The sequence below is a fragment of the Chiloscyllium plagiosum genome, unplaced genomic scaffold, assembly GCF_037043375.1.
Source record: "Chiloscyllium plagiosum isolate Xiang-an unplaced genomic scaffold, Cpla_swu_hap1 HiC_scaffold_1, whole genome shotgun sequence".
Lineage (NCBI taxonomy): Eukaryota > Metazoa > Chordata > Chondrichthyes > Orectolobiformes > Hemiscylliidae > Chiloscyllium > Chiloscyllium plagiosum.
In genome coordinates this window covers 103,758,352-103,779,364 of record NW_028270139.1, presented here as the reverse complement: position 1 = coordinate 103,779,364, position 21,013 = coordinate 103,758,352, and the positions used below count along the sequence as shown (strand labels likewise).

General features: G+C 41.3%; 1 long non-coding RNA gene across 1 annotated transcript; it reads left to right on the top strand.

Moving 5' to 3' along the window:
• The first annotated feature begins 308 nt into the window (after positions 1–308).
• Positions 309–16,045, top strand: LOC122554889 (uncharacterized). The gene is made up of 3 exons (XR_015758906.1): positions 309–397; positions 15,776–15,847; positions 15,940–16,045. It is a non-coding gene; the product is annotated as an uncharacterized LOC122554889 (long non-coding RNA).
• Positions 16,046–21,013: the final 4,968 nt, after the last annotated feature.

Here is a 21,013-nt window from a genome sequence, read left to right as displayed (position 1 = left end):
ACGCTGAAATAACATTGAAAATATGCTAAAATAAAAGTGAATTTAAACAACTTATAAATCTAACTTTAATTTCAGACCTTGACATGAAAAAATGTTTGGTGAAAAACATCTCCAGAAACAATTAATATGATGTAACCAAAGTTCACTGATCTACATCACCCATTGCAAACATTAATACAGAGGGGTGTGGTCAATTGGCACAAGTGGGATTGGTCTATATATAAACTATATAAAAAATAACAGTGTCCACATTGTAATTGACTCCCAGAGGATTCACAACAATATGTTAACGGCAGCATTATTTTATCTTCAAGAAGCATGGCTATTCAAAAAGGAATATTGTGCTGGATACAAACTGTCTGCAGCATTATGATCGTTGTTACAGCACTTTCCACAGGTTTGAGATTCAATAGTTTCTCTTGTATTTGTGTTTCTTTTCATTGCTTCAGCTCAAAAATGGTTTGTAATGAAGGGGAGTATTATGTTCCTAAAATCGTAATATTCAAAACACGTTGTGAACATTACTATCTTCTACGTAAAATTTAAACATGCAGATTTAGGATCTCTTTCTGATATCAATATTTGAACAAAGCATTTGAAAGAAACAGAAATGACTGGATTTGTGAGGGTAGTTTATACTTGATGATCCTGTTTGAATTTCTTTGATGATGTAACCAAAGTAGTGGAGAGAAAATTGTCCACTAATGTGAATTATAAGGACATTCGTAAGGGCTTAAAGTCTCTCATTAGGGATTGTAGAAACATTGAAAATAGGAACAAAACAAAGCCATTCAGTCATTTGAGCCTGCTTTACCATCCACTTTGATCATCCAACTCCCTGCTCCTGCTTTCTCCCCATCTGCTTTGATCCCTTTATGCTAAGAATTATACCTCCTTCTTGAAAACATAGAATGCTTTGGTTTCAACTGCTTTCAGGTAGCAGATAACTCCACAGACTCCCCACCCTCTTTAGGTGAAGATATTTCTCCTCATCTCAGTCCTAAATACCCTATCCCTTATCTTGAGAACCTCTGGTTTTGGAGTCATTGCGAAAATCCTTCCTACATTTACCCTGTCTAGTTCTGTCAGAATTTTATAAGATTCTAAGACAGCCTCCCTCATTCATCTAAACTTCAGTGAATACAGTCCTCAATAATCCCGTCTCTCCTCATGTGTCAGTCCTACCATCTCAGGAAACAGTCTGGTAAACCTTTGCTGGACCCCCATCACCAGCATCCTTCCTCAGGTGAGGAGACCAATACTGCACACTGATGTTGGCAAAGATCAGGTAGTCTCTGTTCATTCCTAATTATCTTTTCTAGATTGACATTGAAGGCAGAAAGCCATGCCTCATTGTACATGTCCATCATTGCATTGAAATCATTGAGTAGACAAAAATGTTCTGCCTGAGGGATTACGCTGAAAATAGTGAAACTGGACTTTTGTCACAAGGTTGCAGCATACATATTCATGAAGTTAATTTGCCCTGTTTGAATTGAGATGTGGAGGGTGTGAACACCTTCTAAATGAGTTGAAGGATGTTCTGTAAATGACAGTAGTGACCATAAGATATGACAGCAGAATCAGACCATTTGGACCATCGATCACGGCAGATCTGTTTCTCTTTTTTTAATTCATTTTTGGGGATGTGGGTGTCGCTGACTGGCCAGCATTTATTGCCCATCCCTAGTTCCCCTTGAGAAGTTGGTGGTGAACTGCCTTATTGAACTGCTGCGAGTTGCCCCACAATGCCGTTCGAGATGGAATTCCAAAATGTTGATCCAGTGACAGTGAAGGAACAGTCAGTGTCTTGAAGGGGAACTTGAAGGTGGTAGTGTTCCCATTTATCTGCTGCCCTTGTCCTTCTAGATGGACGTGGTTGTGGGTTTGGAAGGTAATCTCTGAGAATCTTCAGTGAATTTTGTAGATAGTATACATTGCTGCCACTGAGCGCCAGTGGTGAAGGGACTGAACATTTGTGAATGCAATGCCAATCAACTGGGCTGTTTTTTCATGGATGTTATCAAGCTGTTGGAGTTGCACTCATTCAGGCAAGTGGGGAGTATTCTATGCCTTGGACATGGTTGATAGGCTTTGGGGAGTGAGGAGGTGAGTCATTCGCTGTAGTATTCCTAGGCTCTGATCTGCTCTTGTAGCCACTGTGTTTATGTGGTCAGTCCAGTTGACTTTCATATCAATGAAAACCCTCAGGATGTAGACAATGGAGGATTCAGTGGTGTAACAGCATTGAATGAGAAAGGGTCAATGGTTACATTGTCTCTCATTGATGATGGTCATAGTCTGGCATTTGTATTGTGCAAAAGCTACTTGCCACTTGTCAGCTGAAACCTGAATATTCAGTATGTGGATGTAACTACTAGTGAAGGTGCAAAACTTGACCTACCCTTGGGAAATAAGGCAGGGCAGGTTACTGGGATGTCAATGGGGGAGCACTTTGGGGCTAGCAACCATAATTCTATTAGATTTAAAATAGTGATGGAAAAGGATAGACCAGATCTAAAAGTTGAAGTTCTAAATTGGAGGAAGACCATTTTTGATGGTATGAGACAAGAACTTTAAAAAGCTGAATGGGGGCAGATGTTCACAGGTAAAATAATGGCTGGAAAATGGGAAGAGTCAGAAAAGGGGTAACAAGAGTCCTGTTGGGGTGAAAGGAAAGGCTGGTAGGTATAGGGAATGTTGGATGACTAATGAAATTAATGGTTTGGTTTAGAAAAAGAAGGAAGCATATGTTAGGTATGGACAGGATAGATCGAGTGAATCCTTATAAGAGTATAAAGGCAGTAGGAATATACTTAAGAGAGAAATCAGGAGGGCAAAAAGGGACATGATAGCTTTGGCAAATAGAATTAAGGAGAATCCTAAGAGTTTTTACAAACACATTAAGGACAAAAGGGTAACTAGGGAAAGAATAGGATCCCTCAAAAATCAACAAGGCAGCCTTTGTGTGGAGCCGCAAAAATGGGGGAGATACTAAACAAGTATTTTGCATCAGTAGTTACTGTGGAAAAGGATATGGAAGAAGTAGAATGTAGGGAAATAGATGGTGATACCTTCAAAAATGTCCATATTACAGAGAAGGAAATGCTGGATGTCTTGAAACGGTTAAAGGTGGATAAATCCCCAGGACCTGATCAAGTGTACCCTAGAACTCTGTGGGAAGCTAGGGAAGCTGGGCCTCTTGCTGAGATATTTGTGTTATTGATAGTCACAAGTGAGGTGCCGGAAGAATGGAGGTTGGCAAACGTGGTGCCACTGTTTAAGAAAGGTGGTAAGAACAAGCCAGGGAACGAAAGACCGGTGAGCCTGACATCGGTGGTGGGCAAGTAGTTGGAGGGAATCCTGAGGGACAGGATGTACATGTATTTGGAAAGGCAAGGACTGATTAGCAGTAGACAACATAGCTTTGTGCGTGGGAAATCATGTCTCACAAACTTGATTGACTTTTTTGAAGAAGTAACAAAGAGGATTGATGAGGGTAGAGTGGTAGGCGTTCGACAAGGTTCCCCATGGGATACTTGTTAGCAAGGTTAGATCTCACAGAATAAAAGGAGAACTAGCCATTTGGATACAGAACTGGCTCAAAGGTAGAAGACAGAGGGTGGTGGTGGAGAGATGTTTTTCAGACTGGAGGCCTGTGACCAGTGGAGTGCCAAAAGGATCGGTGCTGGGTCCACTACTTTTCATCATTTACATAAATGATTTGGATGTGAGCATTAGAGGTTTAGTTAGTGAGTTTGCAGATGACACCAAAATTGGAGGTGTAGTGGACAGCTAAGAGGGTTACCTCAGATTACAACGGGATCTTGATCAGATGGGCCAATAGGCTGAGAAGCGGCAGATGGAATTTAATTCAGATAAATGTGAGGTGCTGCATTTTGGGAAAGCAAATCTTAGCAGGACTTATACACTTAATAGTAAGGTCCTAGGGAGTATTGCTGAACAAAGAGACCTTGGAGTGCAGGTTCATAGCTCCTTGAAAGAGGAGTCGCAGGTAGATAGGATGATGAAGAAGGTGTTTGGTATTTATTGGTCAGAGTATTGAGTACATGAGTTGGGAGGTTATGTTGCAGCTGTACAGGTCATTGCTTAGGCCACTGTTGGAATATTGTGTGCAATTCGGGTCTCCTTCCCATCGGAAAGATGTGTAACTTGAAAGGGTTCAGAAAAGATTTACAAGGATGTTGCCAGTGTTGGAGGATTTGAGCTATAGGAAGAGGCTGAACAGGCTGGGGCTGTTTTCCCTGGAGCTTTGGAGACTGAGGGGTGACCTTATAGAGGTTTATAAAATCATGAGGGGCATGGATAGAATAAATAGACAAAGTCTTTTCCACAAAGGGTGGTGCAGTCCAGAACTAGAGGGCATAGGTTTAGGTTGAGAGGGGAAAGATATAAAAGAGACCTAAGGGGCAACTTTTTCAGGCAGACGGTGGTACGTGTATGGAATGAGCTGCCAGAGGATGTGGTGGAGACTGGTACAATTGCAACATTTAAAAGGCATTTGGATGGACATATGAATAGAAAGAGTTTGGAGGAATATGGCCCAGGTGCTGGCTTGTGGGACTAAAGTGGGTTGGGATATCTGGTCGGCATGGACGGGTTGGACTGAAGGATCCGTTTCCATGCTATATATTTCTAGGACTCTAACCACCAGAGACTTTGCCCCCTGACACCCACTGGCTCCAGTTTTGCTAGGGCCCCTTGTTGCTGCACTCGGGTGAATGCAGCCTTGAAGTCAAGGGCAGTCACTCTCATCTCACTTCTGGAATTCAGCTCTTTTGTCCATGTTTGGACCAAGACTGTAATGAGGTCAGGCTAGCCTCCAGCACTTCCTCTGGTAGCTCCTTCCATATACCCACCACCAGCTGCATGAAAAAGCTGCCTCTTAGGTCCCTTTTATATCTTTCCTCTCTCACCCTAATCCTTTGCCCTTTTCTTCTCGACTCCCCCACCCTAGGGAAAAGGGTTTGTCTATTTTCCCTATCCAAGATCCAAGTTGGAACTGAAAAGTGGAAGTTGACTTACATGGTGAAGGTACAGAGTAGGAGTAAGATCAAATCGATTCATAGCCAAAAGCCTGATCGAAGTCTGTTTATATATGTCCAAACATTACCAAAGTTTGATGAGAAGGACAGAGAAGAATTTTCCATTTCATTTGAGAACGCGGCTAAACAAATGAAATAGCAGGTGACCATGTGGGTATTGCTGGTTCGAACAAAATTAGTAGGCAGAACTAGTGACATATTTGTATCATAATCTGATGAGATGTCTGGGGAGTATGATGAGGTGAAAAAGGCCATCTTTAGTATATATGAACTAATAGTGCCAGAGGCCTACACACAAGGTTTTAAAAATCTAAGGAGGAAACCTGGTCAAATGTACATCGAGTTTTAAAGGATCAAACAACGTAATTTTGATAGGTGAATAAGGGCATTGAAAATAGATCAAACAATGACACTTTTAGAAGAGTTCAAAAGTTCACTTCCTGGAGCAGTGAGAACTCAAATAGAAGAGCAGAGGACTTAAATTGCAGGACTAGCTGCAGAAATGGCAAATGTTTATGAATTAATTCACAAATCAAAGTTTGGCATCCAACATCAATTTCAATCTGTGGGGGACAGAAATTGGGGAAAAGAGAAATCCTCAGGTGTTAAAGGAATAGGAGACCTCATTGAAAATAGTAAACATAGTTTACCTCAGATTAAAAAAGAAACCCATGAGGGAATAAGAGAAATAAAAACCTCAGATAGTTTCACTATAATAAAGCAGAACATATGCAGTTGCAGTTTTAGTTGTTTAGAAAAGGAACTGAAAAGATGAGTGTGAGAAAACAGGAGAAGCCAGTGGGGTTTATTAAAGTAAAGATGATCCCAGTAGAAACTAAACATATATACTATTTTGGATACTTTTGAGGGGGATGACTTACCAGGGGTATGCAGTGGGGCCCAGGTCTCTGGCACAGAACCTGTCCCTGTTGCACACCAGGGAAGGAGGGAAAGGAGGAGAGTGTTAATCATTGGGGACTCAATAGTTAGAGGCTCAGGTAAAAGGTTTGTAGGAAACGAATGAAACTCGCGGTTGGTGTGTTGCCTCCCAGATGCCAGGGTTCATGATGTCTCGGATTGTATCTTTGGGGTCGTGAAGGGAGAGGGTGGCCAGCCTCAAGTCGTTGTCCATGTAGGTACCAATGACATAGGTAGAAAGAGGGATAGGGATGTAAGGCAGGATTTCAGGGAGCTAGGGTGGAAGCTGAGAGCTAGAGCAAACAGAGTTGTTATCTCTGGTTTGTTGCCCGTGCCACATGATAGCGAGGCAAGGAATAGGGAGAGATATCAGCTGAACACGTGGCTGCAAGGATGGTGCAGGAGGGAGGGTTTAAGGTTCTTGGATAAATGGGGCTCACTCTGGGGAAGGTGGGACCTGTACAAACCGGACGGTCTTCACTTGAACCAGAGGGGTACTAATATCCTGGGTAGGAAACTTGCTGGTGTTATTTGGGTGGGTTTAAACTAGCTCAGCAGGGGGATGGGAACTGGAGGTGTAGCTGCAGTGCACAGAAGGACAGGGTCAGGATTTCAGGGTCACAGGAATGTGCTCTGGCAGACAGCGAAGTGGTTTGAAGTGTGTTTACTTCAATGCCAGAAGTATCCGAAATAAGGTAGGTGAGCTTGCAGCAACGATAGGTACCTGGGACTTCGATGTTGTGGCCATTTTGGAGACATGGATAGAGCAGTTGAGGAATGGATGTTGCAGATTCCAGGGTTTAGATCTTTCATTAAGAACAGGTAAGGCGGTAAAAGAGGGGGAGGCGTGGCCTTGTTAGTCAAGGATAGTATAACAGTGGCTGAGAGAACTTTTGATGAGGACTCCTCTACTGAGGTAATGTGGGCTGAGGTTAGAAACAGGAAAGGAGAGGTCATACTGCTTGGAGTTTTTTATAGGCCTCCGCAGAGTTCCAGGGAGGTAGAAGAGAGGATTTACAAAAGTAGGAGTAGGAGTGAAAGGAACAGGGTGGTCATTATAGGGGACTTTAACTTCCCCAACATTGACTGGAAATGCTATAACTCTAGTACGTCGGATGGATTAGTTTTTGTCAAACGTGTACAGGAGGGTTTCCTGACACAGTATGTCAAAGGGCCGACAAGAGGGGAGGCCACACTTGATCTGGTGCTTGGTAATGAATCAGGCCAAGTGTTTGATTTAGTTGTAAGTGAGCACTTTGGAGAGAGTGACCATAATTCAGTACGTTTAGTTCAGTGATGGAAAGGGATAGGTACTGTCACAGGTCAAGAGCTATCGATGGGGCAAGGGTAACTATAATGCAATTAGGCAAGAATTAGGATGCATAGAATGGGGTAGAAAAATGCAGGGGATGCACACAATGGAAATGTGGAGTTGGTTTAAGGAACAGATATTGCGTGTCCTTGATAGGTATGTCCCTGTCAGGCAGGGAGGAAGTGATAAGGTAAGGGAACCGTGGTTTACAACAGAAATTGCATTTCTTGTTACGAAGAAGAAGAAGGAGGCTTATGTGTTGATGAGGCAAGATGGTACAGATGACGCAATGGAGAGTTATAGCTCAGCCAGGAAGGATTCAAAGAGAGAGTTAACAAGAGCAAAGAGAGGACATGAGCAGTCTTTAGTAAATAGAATAAAGGAGAACTTTAAAGCTTTCTGTAGGTATGTGAGGAATAAAAGAATGATTAGGGTAAGAATAGGGCCAATCAAAGAAGTGGGAAGTTGAGTGTGGACCCTGTGGAGATCGGAGAGGCGCTAAACGAACATTTCTCATCGGTGTTCACTCAGGAAAAGGAGAATATTGTAGAGGAGACGAATGACATACAAGATATTAGACTAGAAAGGATCGAGGTTAGTTACGCACAGGTGTTATCAATTCTAGAAGGAGTGAAAGTAGACAAGTGCCCTGGGATGGGTGGGATTTATCTGAGGATTCTCTGGGAAGCTAGGGAGGAGATAGCAAAGCCTTTGGCTTTGATATTTGAGTCGTCATTGTCTACAGGTTTGGTATCAGAGGACTGGAGGATTGCAAATGTTGTGCCCTTGTTCAAGAAGGGCAGTAGAGATGACCCAGAAAATTATAGACCAGTGAGCCTTACTTCTAAAGTAGGAAAGGTTTTGGAAAGGACTATAAGAGATAAGTTTTATAATCATCTAGCAAGCAACAATTTGATTTCAGATAGTCGACATGGTTTCGTCAAGGGCAGGTTGTGTCTCACAAACTTCATTGAGTTTTTTGAGAAGGTGACCAAGCATGTAAATGAGGGTAGGGCAGTTGACGTGGTATACATGGACTTCAATAAAGCCTTTGATAAGGTTCCACATGATAAGTTGTTGGAGAAAATGCAGAGGCATGGGATTGAGGGTGATTTAGCAGTTTGGATTAGAAGCTGGCTTTCTGAAAGAAGGCAGCGAGTGGTGGTTGATGGAAAATATTCAGCCTGGAGTCCGGTTCCTAGTAGTGTGACACAAGGATCTGTTTTGGGCCACTGCTGTTTGTCATTTTTATAAATGACTTAGACGCAGGCAGAGGTAGATGAATTAGTAAATTTGCAGACGAGACTAAAGTCGGTGGAGTAGTGGACAGTGTGAAAGAATGTTACAGGTTGCAGGGGGACTTGGATAAATTGCAGAATTGGGCTGAGAGATGGCAAATGGAGTTCAATGCAGCTAAATGTGAGGTGATGCACTTTGGGAAGAATAACAGGAAGGCAGAGTACTGGGTCGATGGAAAGATTCTTGGTAGTGTGGATGTGCAGAGGGATCTTGGAGTCCATGTACACAGATCCCTGAAAATTGCCACCTAGGTGGATAGTGCTGTAAAGAAGGCATAGGTTTCATTTGTAGAGGGATTGAGTTCCGGAGCCACAATATCATGCTGCAAATATACAAAACGCTGGTGCGGCCACACTTGGTATATTGTGTACAGTTCTGGTCCCCATATTTCGGGAAGGATGTGGAAGCATTGGAAAAGGTGCAGAGGAGATTTACCAGGATGTTGCCTGGTCTGGAGGGAAGGTCTTATGAGGAAAGGCTGAGAGACTTGAATCTGTTCTCATTGGAAAGAAGGAGGTTAAGGGGGGTTTTGATAGATACATACAGGATGATCAGAGGATTAGATAAGGTCGGCAGTGAAAGTCTTTTGCCTAGGATGATAACGTCAGCGTGTACGAGGGGGCATAACTACAAATTGAGGAGCGATAGATTTAGGACAGATGTCAGAGGCACGTTCTTTACGCAGAGAGTAGTAAGGGCGTGGAATGCACTACCTGCTAACATAGTCAACTCAGCCACATTACGGAGATTTAAACAATCCTTAGATAAGCACATGGATGATTTTGGGATAGTTTTGGGGGACGAGCTGAGAATAGTTCACAACATCGAGGGCCGAAGGGCCTGTTCTGCGCTGTATTGTTCTAGGTTCTATGTTCTAAAGAGTTGCAAAAGAATAAACAGCCTGGTCAGTGGATGGTTAATATGAAAGTACCAGATCTCTTTGAAGAATTTCCCTGTGTGGGTAACGTTTAATCATGTGTATCAGGAGGAATAGGTACATAACTTAAAATTTTAAGAGATACAGAAGCAAGTCAATCTTTGATGGTGAGAAATAAGGAGATGTGAACTTTGGAAATATTTCAGAAAGGCTGTAATATGTGGAATTTGTGGTGAGAAGAGTAGTGTTTTATTGTATAGAGTGAGGTTAGAGAATGCGGTGAGAAGTGAAGTGATGGTAAGAGTAATAGAGAAATTCTCTATTCTGGAGGTATAGTTTATCCTCAGGAATGATGTAGCTGCATCACAGGTGGAAGTGATGCCTGCTTTGGTTGAAAAGCTAGTGGAAAATCAGGCAACTGATATATTACAGCAAGTATATCCTGGGACTTTTCCTGACTGTGTGGTAACCAGGTTACAGTGCCACAGGAGCAGAAATCAAAGAATAAAGGTAAGGAAGTTGAAGTTCAATTATCAAATGATTAAAAAAAAAGCAAGAACAGATAGAAGACAAAGTGGACATTTTTTGAGAGGTTAGTTGAATTACAACAAAGAGATGAAAAACTAAAGTGGTTGTATCAAAAAGCAAACACAGAAGAAGAATGTGAGTGTATCTCAAAACGTTACTGTCTTAAAAATGAGGTTTTGATGAGGAAATGAAGACCATTACCTATACAGGCAGATGAAAAATGGGCAGACATTAATCAACTTGTATTACCAGTGGGTTATAGAAAGGAGGTGTTACAGGTAGTACATGATGTATTAGTAAGAGTTCATTTGGGAGGAAGGAAAACAGAAGCCAAAATACAACTTCATTTTTTTGAGCTGGACTACACAGAGATATGGTTGAATTTTGTCAGACATGTCATAAATGTCAGGTAATAGAAAAACCTTAGGCAGTTTTAAAACAAGTTCCATTAATGCCTATTCAGTATTTGAGGAGCCTTTCGCAAGGGTCTTAATTAATTGCATGGAAATGCTCCCTAAAAAAAGAGTGAATCAATATTTGTTGACCATAGTGGATGTGACTATTCGATTTCCAGAGTCCTTTCCATTATTGTATTGTTTTCCCTGGAGCGTTGGAGGCTGAGGGGTGACCTTATAGATGTTTACAAAATTATGAGGGGCATGGATAGGGTAAATAGGCAAAGTCTTTTCCCTGGGGTCGGGGAGTCCAGAATTGGAGGGCATAGGTTTAGGGTGAGAGGGGAAAGATATAAAAGAGACCTAAGGGCCAACTTTTTCACGCAGAGGGTGGTATGGGTATGGAATGAGCTGCCAGAGGAAGTGGTAGAGGCTGGTACAATTGCAACATTTAAGAGGCATTTGGATGGGTATATGAATAGGAAGGGTTTGGAGGGATATGTGCAGGGTGCTGGCAGGTGGGACTAGTTTGGGTTGGGATATCTGGTCGGCATGGACGTGTTGGTCCAAAGGGTCTGTTTCCATGCTGTACATCTCTATGACTCTCTGACTATGACTCTATGTAATATCATGGCCTCAAGGCTTGCAGAAGAGTTACTCAAACTGTTTACTAGAAATGGACTACCTACAGACATACAATAAGATCAAGGGCAATATTTTGCATCAAAATTATTCAAGGGAGTTATGGATAGCTTAGGAATAAAATGATTTAAATCAACTACACACCATGCAGAAATGCAAGGAGCATTAGAATGGTGGCATCAAACTTTAAAGATCATGTTGAGGGATTATAGTCAAGACTATCCAGAGAATTCAGATAAAGGATTTCCATTTGTACTGTCTTGCAATTCGGGATGCACCTAATGAATCAACTAAACTCAGTCCATTTGAATTAGTTTTTGGGTATGAGGTGAGAGGACCATTGAAATTAAATAAGGAGAAATTGGTAAGTGAGAGTTCAGAGACCACATATTTGGACAATGTGTCAAATTTTGAGGTTAAATAGAATGGATGAGTTTGCTAGCAGTACTTGAAAGTAGTTCAGGCAGCATCTGAGGAGCAGGAAAATCGACATTTCGGGCCTGATCCCTTCATACTTCATTCCTGACGAAGGGCTCCGATCCAAACTATCAATTTTCCTGCTCCTCAGATGCTGCCTGACCTGCTGTGCTTTTCCAGCAACACACTCTCAACTCTGATCTCCAGACCTTACTGTCTCCCAGCACTTGAAAGTAGCCCAGAATGTGATGAAACAGGAAGCAGACAAGAAATCAAAAATTCATAGTTTCACTGGAGGAGAAAAAGGTTTAGTACTACTACCAGAAGTAAGTAAACCTTTAAAAGCAAGGTTTAGTGAGTCTTATTAAATTGAAAGAAAACTACATGAGTTGAATTATTTGATAAGAACACCAGATAGAAGTAAACTCACAGAATGTGTCATGTGAATATGCTCATATGGTATTTTGATAGGGAAGGAAAGCAAAAGGAGAATGTGTTACCTGTTACAACTCAGAGTGACGAACCAAATGCAGATGATTCTGAATTTGACATTGCTCAAATTCAACTGGATAATGTGAAAGTTTTTAAAAACTGGGATAAATTATTGAATTACCTTCCAGAGGAAAATCGAAATGATCTGAAAGAGTTATTAATTACATGAAGAGATATGTAGGAATAAGCTGGGAAATACTAATATGATTAGGCATGATGTAGATACAGGAAATGGTATTTCAATTAAACAACATCCTGAAACTCTTAATACTCTAAAATGGGCACAGGTTCAAAAAGAGGTTGAAATCATGCTCAAAGACAATATAATCCAAGTGACTTGCAACGAATACAGCTCACCCACAGTGATGGTGCCAAAACCAGATGGTAGCCAACGTTTATATGGTGATTACCATAACATCAACATAGTTACAAAATATGATTCCTATCCTATTCCATATGTGGAAGACTTCATTGAGAAAGTGGGACACACAACTTATATTTCGAAGCTGGACTTACTTAAAGGATACTGGGAGAAACTTTATCTGAGAGAACAAAGGAAATTTTGTTAACACTGAAGGGAATTTACTCGTTTAAAGTTATGCCATTTGGTATGAAAAATGCACCAGCTATATTTCAAAGACTAACCAATAATCTCATTTTGGGATTACCTAATTGAGTGGTACACATAGACAATCTGGTGATCTTTAATCATACACGAAAGGAACATTTGGAGCATCTATTGGAATTTTTTGATTGACTTCAGAAGGTGGGCTTGGTGATAAACCTGGCTAAGAGTGAGTTCGCAAAAGCCCAAGTCATATATCATAGGCCGTATCAATGGACATGGACAGATGGCCCCACTGAATTTGAAAACAAAGGTTAGTGGGAATTTTCCCACACAACTGACAAAGAGGGAAGTAGTGCTATGATTCCCAGAACTGAATGGTTTTATTGAAAATTTGTACCAAATTTTAGCTGCATGGTTGCTCCACTGACTGACCTTTTTAAGAAATGCAGAAAATTTCAGTGGATGGAGGAATGTAAGAAGGCATTTGACAGCCTGAAAACTGTGTTCACCATCATTGCAGTGCTAGTCACACCTAATTTTGCAAAGCCTATCAAAACAGTTATCGATGCGAGTGATATTAGTGTCGGTGCTGTACACTTGCAAGGAGACAAGATGATAGAAAGACCAATTGACCATTTTCCAGAAAGTTGAATATTCGTCAACAGAAATATTCACAATTGAGAAGAAGAATGTGCATTTGGTGTTGGTGCTGCAACATTTCAATGTTAATGTTGCCAGTAACGTGTCTGAGACAATTTTACATACTGATCATAACCATATGGTTTTTGGAAAAATTTAAAGATAAAAATACCAGACTGTTTAGATGGAGTTTGTTGTTGCAGACACTTAATTTGAAAATTATATATGTGGCAGCATGTCAGAACTCAATTGCTGACACATTGTTCTAACCTTGATGAAGGAAGTCAAAGGTTCGGTGGTGGAAGAAACTGTGTTAATTGGACTGCAGCATTGTACATTTGCATGCTCAGAGTCAATATAATAGAGTAAGATTAAAGAGTTTTAAAAATGAAGCCATCTTTGTATCGTGATAGTTCCTTTTTTGGGGGGGGGTGGGTGTGGAGATGTGAGGATATAATGGTTCCAAGAGGTGTATTTTGTCCTTTTCTTTTCGGGAGCGGTTTTGAGCCATAGGTATGAGCTGTCTCTTTCAAGCCAATAAAGTCAACAGCCTTGGGGTTTATTTTAAGTTGGAACAATAGAAACAGCATGAATGGGTGGGGTCAGGCTCCCAAAGAACCAGGGTTCATTCAGCATTTGTTGGGGTATTGATGTTGCTTGTTGAAGCATGTGTGTATCTAGAGTCATAGAATCCCTACAGTGTGGAAGCAGCCCATTGAGTCCACACCAACTCTCTGAAGAGCATCCCACATATAATGACCCCACTACTACATCCCTGTATTTTCCATGGCTAATTTACCTAGCCTGGAGAAAGTGAGGACTGCAGATGCTGGAGATTAGAGCTGAAAATGTGTTGCTGGAAAAGCGCAGCAGGTCAGGCAGCATCCAAGGAACAGGAGAATCGACGTTTCGGGCATAAGTTTTCCTGAAGAAGGGCTTATGCCCGAAACGTCGATTCTCCTGTTCCTTGGATGCTGCCTGACCTGCTGCACTTTTCCAGCAACACATAATCTACCTAGCCTACACATCCCTGGACACTATAGACAATTTAGCAAGGCCAGTTCACCTAACCTGCACATCTTTGGACTGTGGGAGCAAAATAGAGTACCCGAAGGAATCCCACACAGACATGGGTAGAACATGCAAACTTCATACAGACAATACCCTGCGAATGGATTTGAACCCAGATTCCTGGTGTTGTGAGGTAGCAGTGATATACATTGAGCCACCATGCCTACAGCTAAAAGCTTGGGTTCTCTCACCGCTGCCAGAATCATAAGTGAGATAATCTGCTTTACTGAATTTGCCTTTGCAAACGGTATATTTATGGGAGTTTACTACATGGGAACATCTGCTGTTTCGTAGTTTAAAATTCTACAATGCAATTAAGTGGAGCTGAGGTTTTAAAACCAAAAGAAAGAAGAATTTATATTTTAATTTCAGAACTAAAATAGTTGGTTTTGCTTAAAACTCAGCTGGAGAAAGTGAGGATTGCAGATACTGGAGAGTCAAACAGTGTGGTGCTGGAAAAGCACAGCAGGTCAGGCAGCATACGGGAAGCAGGAGAGTGGACATTTCTGCATAAACCCTTAATCAGGAATATGGAAGGGAAAAGGGGCTGAGAGATAAATAGCGTGATGAGGGTGGGTCTGAGAGGGAAGGTAGCTGGGAAGGCAATAGGCAGATGCAGGTGAGAGTAATTGTGAAAGGTTGTTGAGGAGAGTGGAGTGGATAAATGGGAAGGAAGATAAACAGGTGGGACAGGTCAAAAGGGGGGGTGCTGAGTTGGATCTGGAATGAGGTGGGGGGGCACTGGGAGATTTGGAAACTAGTGAAGTCAATATTGATGCTGTGTGGTTGAGTCCCAAGGTTAAGATGAGGCATTCTTCCCCATTTGTCGGGTGGCTTGGATTTGGCGGAAAAGGAGGCCCAGGACTTGCATTCCTTGTGGAGTGGGAGGGAGAGTTGAAGTGGCCTGCCATCAGTTTTTTGGTATGTGTCCTAGAAATATTCCCTGAAAAGCTCTGCGAGTTGGCATTCTGTCTCTCCGATATAGAGGAGACTACATCGAGAGCAACAGATTCAGCAGATGAGGTGGGTGGATGTGCAGGAAAATCTCCACTAAATGTAAGAAGATCCTTTGGGGCCTTGGATGGAGGTGAGGGGGTAGGGTGGAAAGAAGCTTTTATACTGCCTGCAGCGGCAAGGGAAAGTGCCGGGTGTGGAGGGTGGGTTGATGGGGGCCATGGACCGAACGAGGGAATCACAGAGCGAACGGTCTCTGTGGAATGCAGATAGGGGTGGGGAGGGAGGCTCTGATGGTGGGGTCTGATTGTAGATGGCAGAAATGTAGAGGATAATTGCGTTATATCCGGAGATTAGTGGGTAGAAGGTGAGGACCGGGGAGGGAGGATTCTATCCTTGTTGCGGTTGTCAATCTCTGATTTACAGTTCTCAGAGACATGCTTTTAAATACTACTCTATTAAGACACTCAAGCAAAGGATGACCATAAAGCAGTCATACAACGAACTTAAACACAAGTGCAGATAATTTGTCTCTCTCTATTTCTATAGAAACAGAATTGTACGCATTTCTAAATTTAAACTCTGTTTCTCCACCAGCCTCCAATGAGACAACAGAGGTTCAATCCATTTCTTCCCAGTCATCACATAAGACAGCATCACCTTTGGCAGGTTAGTACATGACCATCATTCAGTACTTCACTGTAATTAACTGACCACTTTCACACACATTCTTCAAATAACGTTATCTTCCATGCCTACAGGTAGATTAACGAAAACCACAACAATTTCATCTACATCACAAAGTACACCATTCGAATCAGCAACCACACCAGCAGAACAAACAACAGACTCAATATCATCCCACATAACTACAACTCCAGAATATACAGGTCTGTATTCATCAATCTTTACAGTACTCCTTCTAACGAATAAGCAAAGGGAGCTTTCATCTTTTCTTCAACAACTCACCAATGTCTTTTTCTCAAAATACTCGCAAAGTACATACTTGGACAAATTTCTATCAACTAGCATCTCTGATTAAATAGTCATTCAAGTGCCTTCCTCCAAATTCTTTATCTCTTCATACACTTTCAGCACAATCTCCAACAAACTTAAATCATTCATCCCTACCTTTAAAATGGGAAACAATTTTTCCACATTGTGTGCTACATTGTCCATGTGACAGCCATTGCTTTCTTACAATTTTAATCTATCATTGACAGCCAAGAATAGCAGGAAATTGTTCACCAATCTTACATTTGACATCAGTCAGACGAGCATAACGTTGTCAAATTAGCATGCACCAACAACACTAATGCAAATTCAGCAGATACAATCATTGATTTATCATTCAGTATCTGATTACTCAGAGACATGCTTTTCAACACTATGCTGTTAAGACACACAAGCAAAGAAACATTCTACATCATTCATACAACTAAATTGAACACGTGCAGAAATTTCATTTCTCTATATTTCAACAGAAACAAAATCATACGCTTTTCTAACTTTAAAGTCTGCTTTCTCACCAGCCTCCAATGGAAAAACAGAGTTTCAATCCATTTCCTCTCAGTCATCAAGTCAGACACCATTACCTTTGGCAGGTTAGCATATGATCTTCATTGTGTAAATCTGCAGTTGTTTGTTGTTTTTGTTCTTAACAATCGTAAACGTTTCAATTTTATCATTCAATCTCAGATTTAATGCTCTCAGAGACATGATTTCCAATACTACTCTATTGAGACCATTAAGAAAAGGATAATTCTACTTCATTTATACAGTTACCTTAAACACAAACACAGAAATTTCATCTCTTTCTATTTCTATAGGAACAGAATCCTGGGCAACTTTAAACTTTAAATCTGTTTCTTCATCAGACTCCAATGGGACAACAGAGTTTTCCTCCATTCCTTCCCAGTCGTCAAGTCAGACACCATCACCTTTGGCAGGTAAGTACATCACCTTCGTCCTGAACATCACTGTAATCAACTGACCACATTCTAGTTACATTATCTTCCACGTCCACAGGTGAGTCAATGGAAATAACAACAATTTCATCTACGTCACAAAGTACGCCATTTGAATCAGCAACCACAGCAGCAGAGCAAACAACACTCTCAATATCATCCCACAAGACTACATCTCCAGAATATACAGGTAGGTATTCATTAACCTTAACAATACTCCTTCTAACGACAAGCATAGGGAGCTTTCCTCATTCCTTCAACAAATTACCAACATCATTTTTTTCAAAAACACTCCCAAAGTACATACTTGGACAAATTTCTGTCAACCAGCATCTCTGATTAAATACTCATTCAAGTACCTTCTTCCAAATTCTTCCTTCCTTCATAAATATGAAAATCACTTTCCAACAAACTAAAATCTTTCAATAATTTCTTCGAAGTGGGTAATAATTTTTCCATATTAGGTTCAAACTCGTCCATACAACAGGCCCTCCTTTCTCCCAACGACATTCTTTTCCATAATTGACAACAAAGAAATGGCAGGAAATTATTCATCAATTTTATATTTCACATCATTCAGAACTGCCATCACAATGTCCAATTCAGCTGCACCAACAACATAAATTCAAATTCACCAGAGTTTAAGGGAACTACAGTGATTTGGTGCTTTCATCTTAACAATCATAAATGTTGCAATCATTGATTTATCATTCAACCTATGATTTTCTGCTTTCAGAGATTGGCTTTTTCATTCACGCACTCAAGTAAAGAATGATTCCACATAATTCATACAGCTAACTTCAACACAAGTGCAGATATTTCATATATATTTCTATAGAAACAGAATCATACACATCTCTCGACTTTACATCTATTTCTTGATCATTCTCCAATGTGCTGCTCCTTTACCAAGGTTAGGTTGTCCTTGGGGGGTTTTTCAGTGGTCCCAAGGACACAGGCTCTGAAATGTCTGGGGTTAGACAATAGACAATTGACAATAGGTGCAGGAGTAGGCCATTCTGCCCTTCAAGCCTGCACCACCATTCAATATGATCATGGCTAATCATCCTTAATCAGTATCCTGTTCCTGCCTTATCTCCATAACCCTTGATTCCACTATCCTTGAGAGCTCTATCCAACTCTTTCTTAAGTGAATCCAGAGACTGGGCCTCCACTGCCCTCTGGGGCAGAGCATTCCACACAGCCATCACTCTCTGGGTGAAGATTTTTCTCCTCATCTCTGTCCTAAATGGTCTACCCCGTATTTTTAAACTGTGTCCTCTGGTTCGGCACTCACCCATCAGCGGAAACATGTTTCCTGCCTCCAGAGTGTCCAATCCTTTAATAATCTTATATGTCTCAATCATATCCCCTCTCAGTCTTCTAAACTCAAGGGTATACAAACCCAGTCGCTCCAGTCTTTCAGCGTAAGGTAGTCCCGCCATTCCAGGAATTGACCTCGTGAACCTACGCTTTACTCCCTCAATAGCCAGAATGTCTTTCCTCAAATTTGGAGACCAGAACTGCACACAGTACTCCTGGTGTGGTCTCACCAGGGCCCTGTACAGCTGCAGAAGCACCTCTTTGCTTCTATACTCAATTCCTCTTGTTATGAAGGCCAGCATGCTATTAGCCTTCTTCACTACCTGCTGTACCTGCATGCTTGCCTTCATTGACTAGTGTACAAGAACACCCAGATCTCTTTGTACTGCCCCTTTACCTAACTTGATTCCATTTAGATAGTAATCTGCCTTCCTGTTCTTGCCACCAAAGTGGATAACCATACATTTATCCACATTAAACTGCATCTGCCATGCATCTGACCACTCACCTAACCTGTCCAGGTCACCCTGTAATCTCCTAACATCCTCCTCACATTTCACCCTGCCACCCAGTTTAGTATCATCAGCAAATTTGCTAATGTTATTACTAATACCATCTTCTATATCATTAATATATATTGTAAAAAGCTGCGGTCTCAGTACTGATCCCTGCAGTACCGAACTGGTCACTGCCTGCCATTCCAAAATGGAGCCGTTTATCACTACTCTTTGTTTCCTGTCAGCCAACCAATTTTCAATCCAAGCTAGTACTTTGCCCCCAATACCATGCGCCCTAATTTTGCTCACTAACCTCCTATGTGGGACTTTATCAAAAGATTTCTGAAAGTCCAGGTACACTACATCTACTGAATCTCCCTCGTCCATCTTCAGAGTTACATCCACAAAAAATTCCAGAAGATTAATCAAGCATGATTTCCCCTTCATAAATCCATGCTGACTCTGACCTATCCTGTTACTACTATCCAGATGTATCATAATTTCATCCTTTATAATAGACTCCAGCATCTTTCCCACCACTGAGGTCAGACTAACTGGTCTATAATTTCCTGCTTTCTCTCTCCCACCTTTCTTAAAAAGTGGTACAACATTAGCCATCCTCCAATCCGTAGGAACTGATCCCGAATCTATCGAACTCTGGAAAATAATCACCAACGCATGCACGATTTATCGAGCCACCTCCTTCAGTACCCTGGGATGTAGACCATCAGGCCCCGGGGACTTAGCAACCTTCAGACCTAACAGTCTCTCCAACACCAATTCCTGGCAAATATAAATTCCCTTAAGTTCATGTCCTTTAGCCACTGTTACCTCAGGGAGATTGCTTGTGTCTTCCCCAATGAACACAGATCTGAAGTACCTATTCAATTCTTCTGCCATTTCTTTGTTCCCCATAATATATTCCCCTGTTTCTGTCTTCAAGGGCCCAATTTTAGTCTTAACCATTTTTTTTGCCTTTCACATACCTAAAAACGCTTTTATCCTCCTTTATATTTTTGGCCAGTTTACCTTGATCTACTTGAGGAAGCTTTTAAGTTTCAAAACAAAACGTGTACAATGAAAGGTGAATGGCCAGTTCTCCCAGCTCAGCTATACTCTGGTTTAGTTTCGTTTTCGCAGGCCATCATCTGTGAAGCAGGTCCATGCTGTTCATCCCTCTCTCTGACATCTCTCTTGTTCGAACCTGTGTTAGACTTTACCTTTTTTGCAAAGGGGTGTTTATGGGGATTGTTGCAAATATTTGGAACAGCATCATTCAGTTAGGATCATCAAATGGGTTTTCAGATAGCTCAAGTTATTCTGTATTCTATTGTCTTTTCATTCAGTACTCATGCAAATAAATTCTGTTTTGTTTAAAAGTGGTTGGGTCAGCTACATCACTCCTGGTATGTCCATTTTACACCTGCTTAAAACAATTAGTATAGTTGGGGTCTGTGCTACTTTCTTGAAAGGTTTTGAGGAGGTCGAGCCTGGTCTATAACAGACTGGGGGCTCTTTGCAGGATTTCTTCTATAGTTCCAATTTAGCATTAGGGTTGCTGAACTCAAAGGCAGCGAGTGGTAGATGTTAATGCCTTTTGTTCCGGGTGTTGAATTTGGTTAATTTAAACAATGCTTGGGATAGCAACGGCTCTTTCAGTCACCGAGTTTTCTGGGGGTGAAAGAAGTGACTTCATGGGTTTTATAAAGGTGAATAAGGCCAAGCTTCTGGAATTAGTGGGCAAGCTGGGGTTGGAGCTGCCTCCTTTCCATAAGTCATGATTTGGAGATGCTGGTGTTGGACTGGGGTGTACAAAGTTAAAAATCACACAACACCAGGTTATATTCCAACAAGTTTATTTGGAAGCACTAGCTTTTAGAGTACTGCTCCTTCATCAGGTGGTTGTAGAGTATAAGATCGTATAACACAGAATTTATAGCAAAAGTTACTCATAGATAAAAATGAGAGTGGTCGTAAGGAAAGAATACTAAACTGGGCCAAGGCCAATTATATCAAAATTAGGCAGGAGCTCATAAATGTGGATTGGA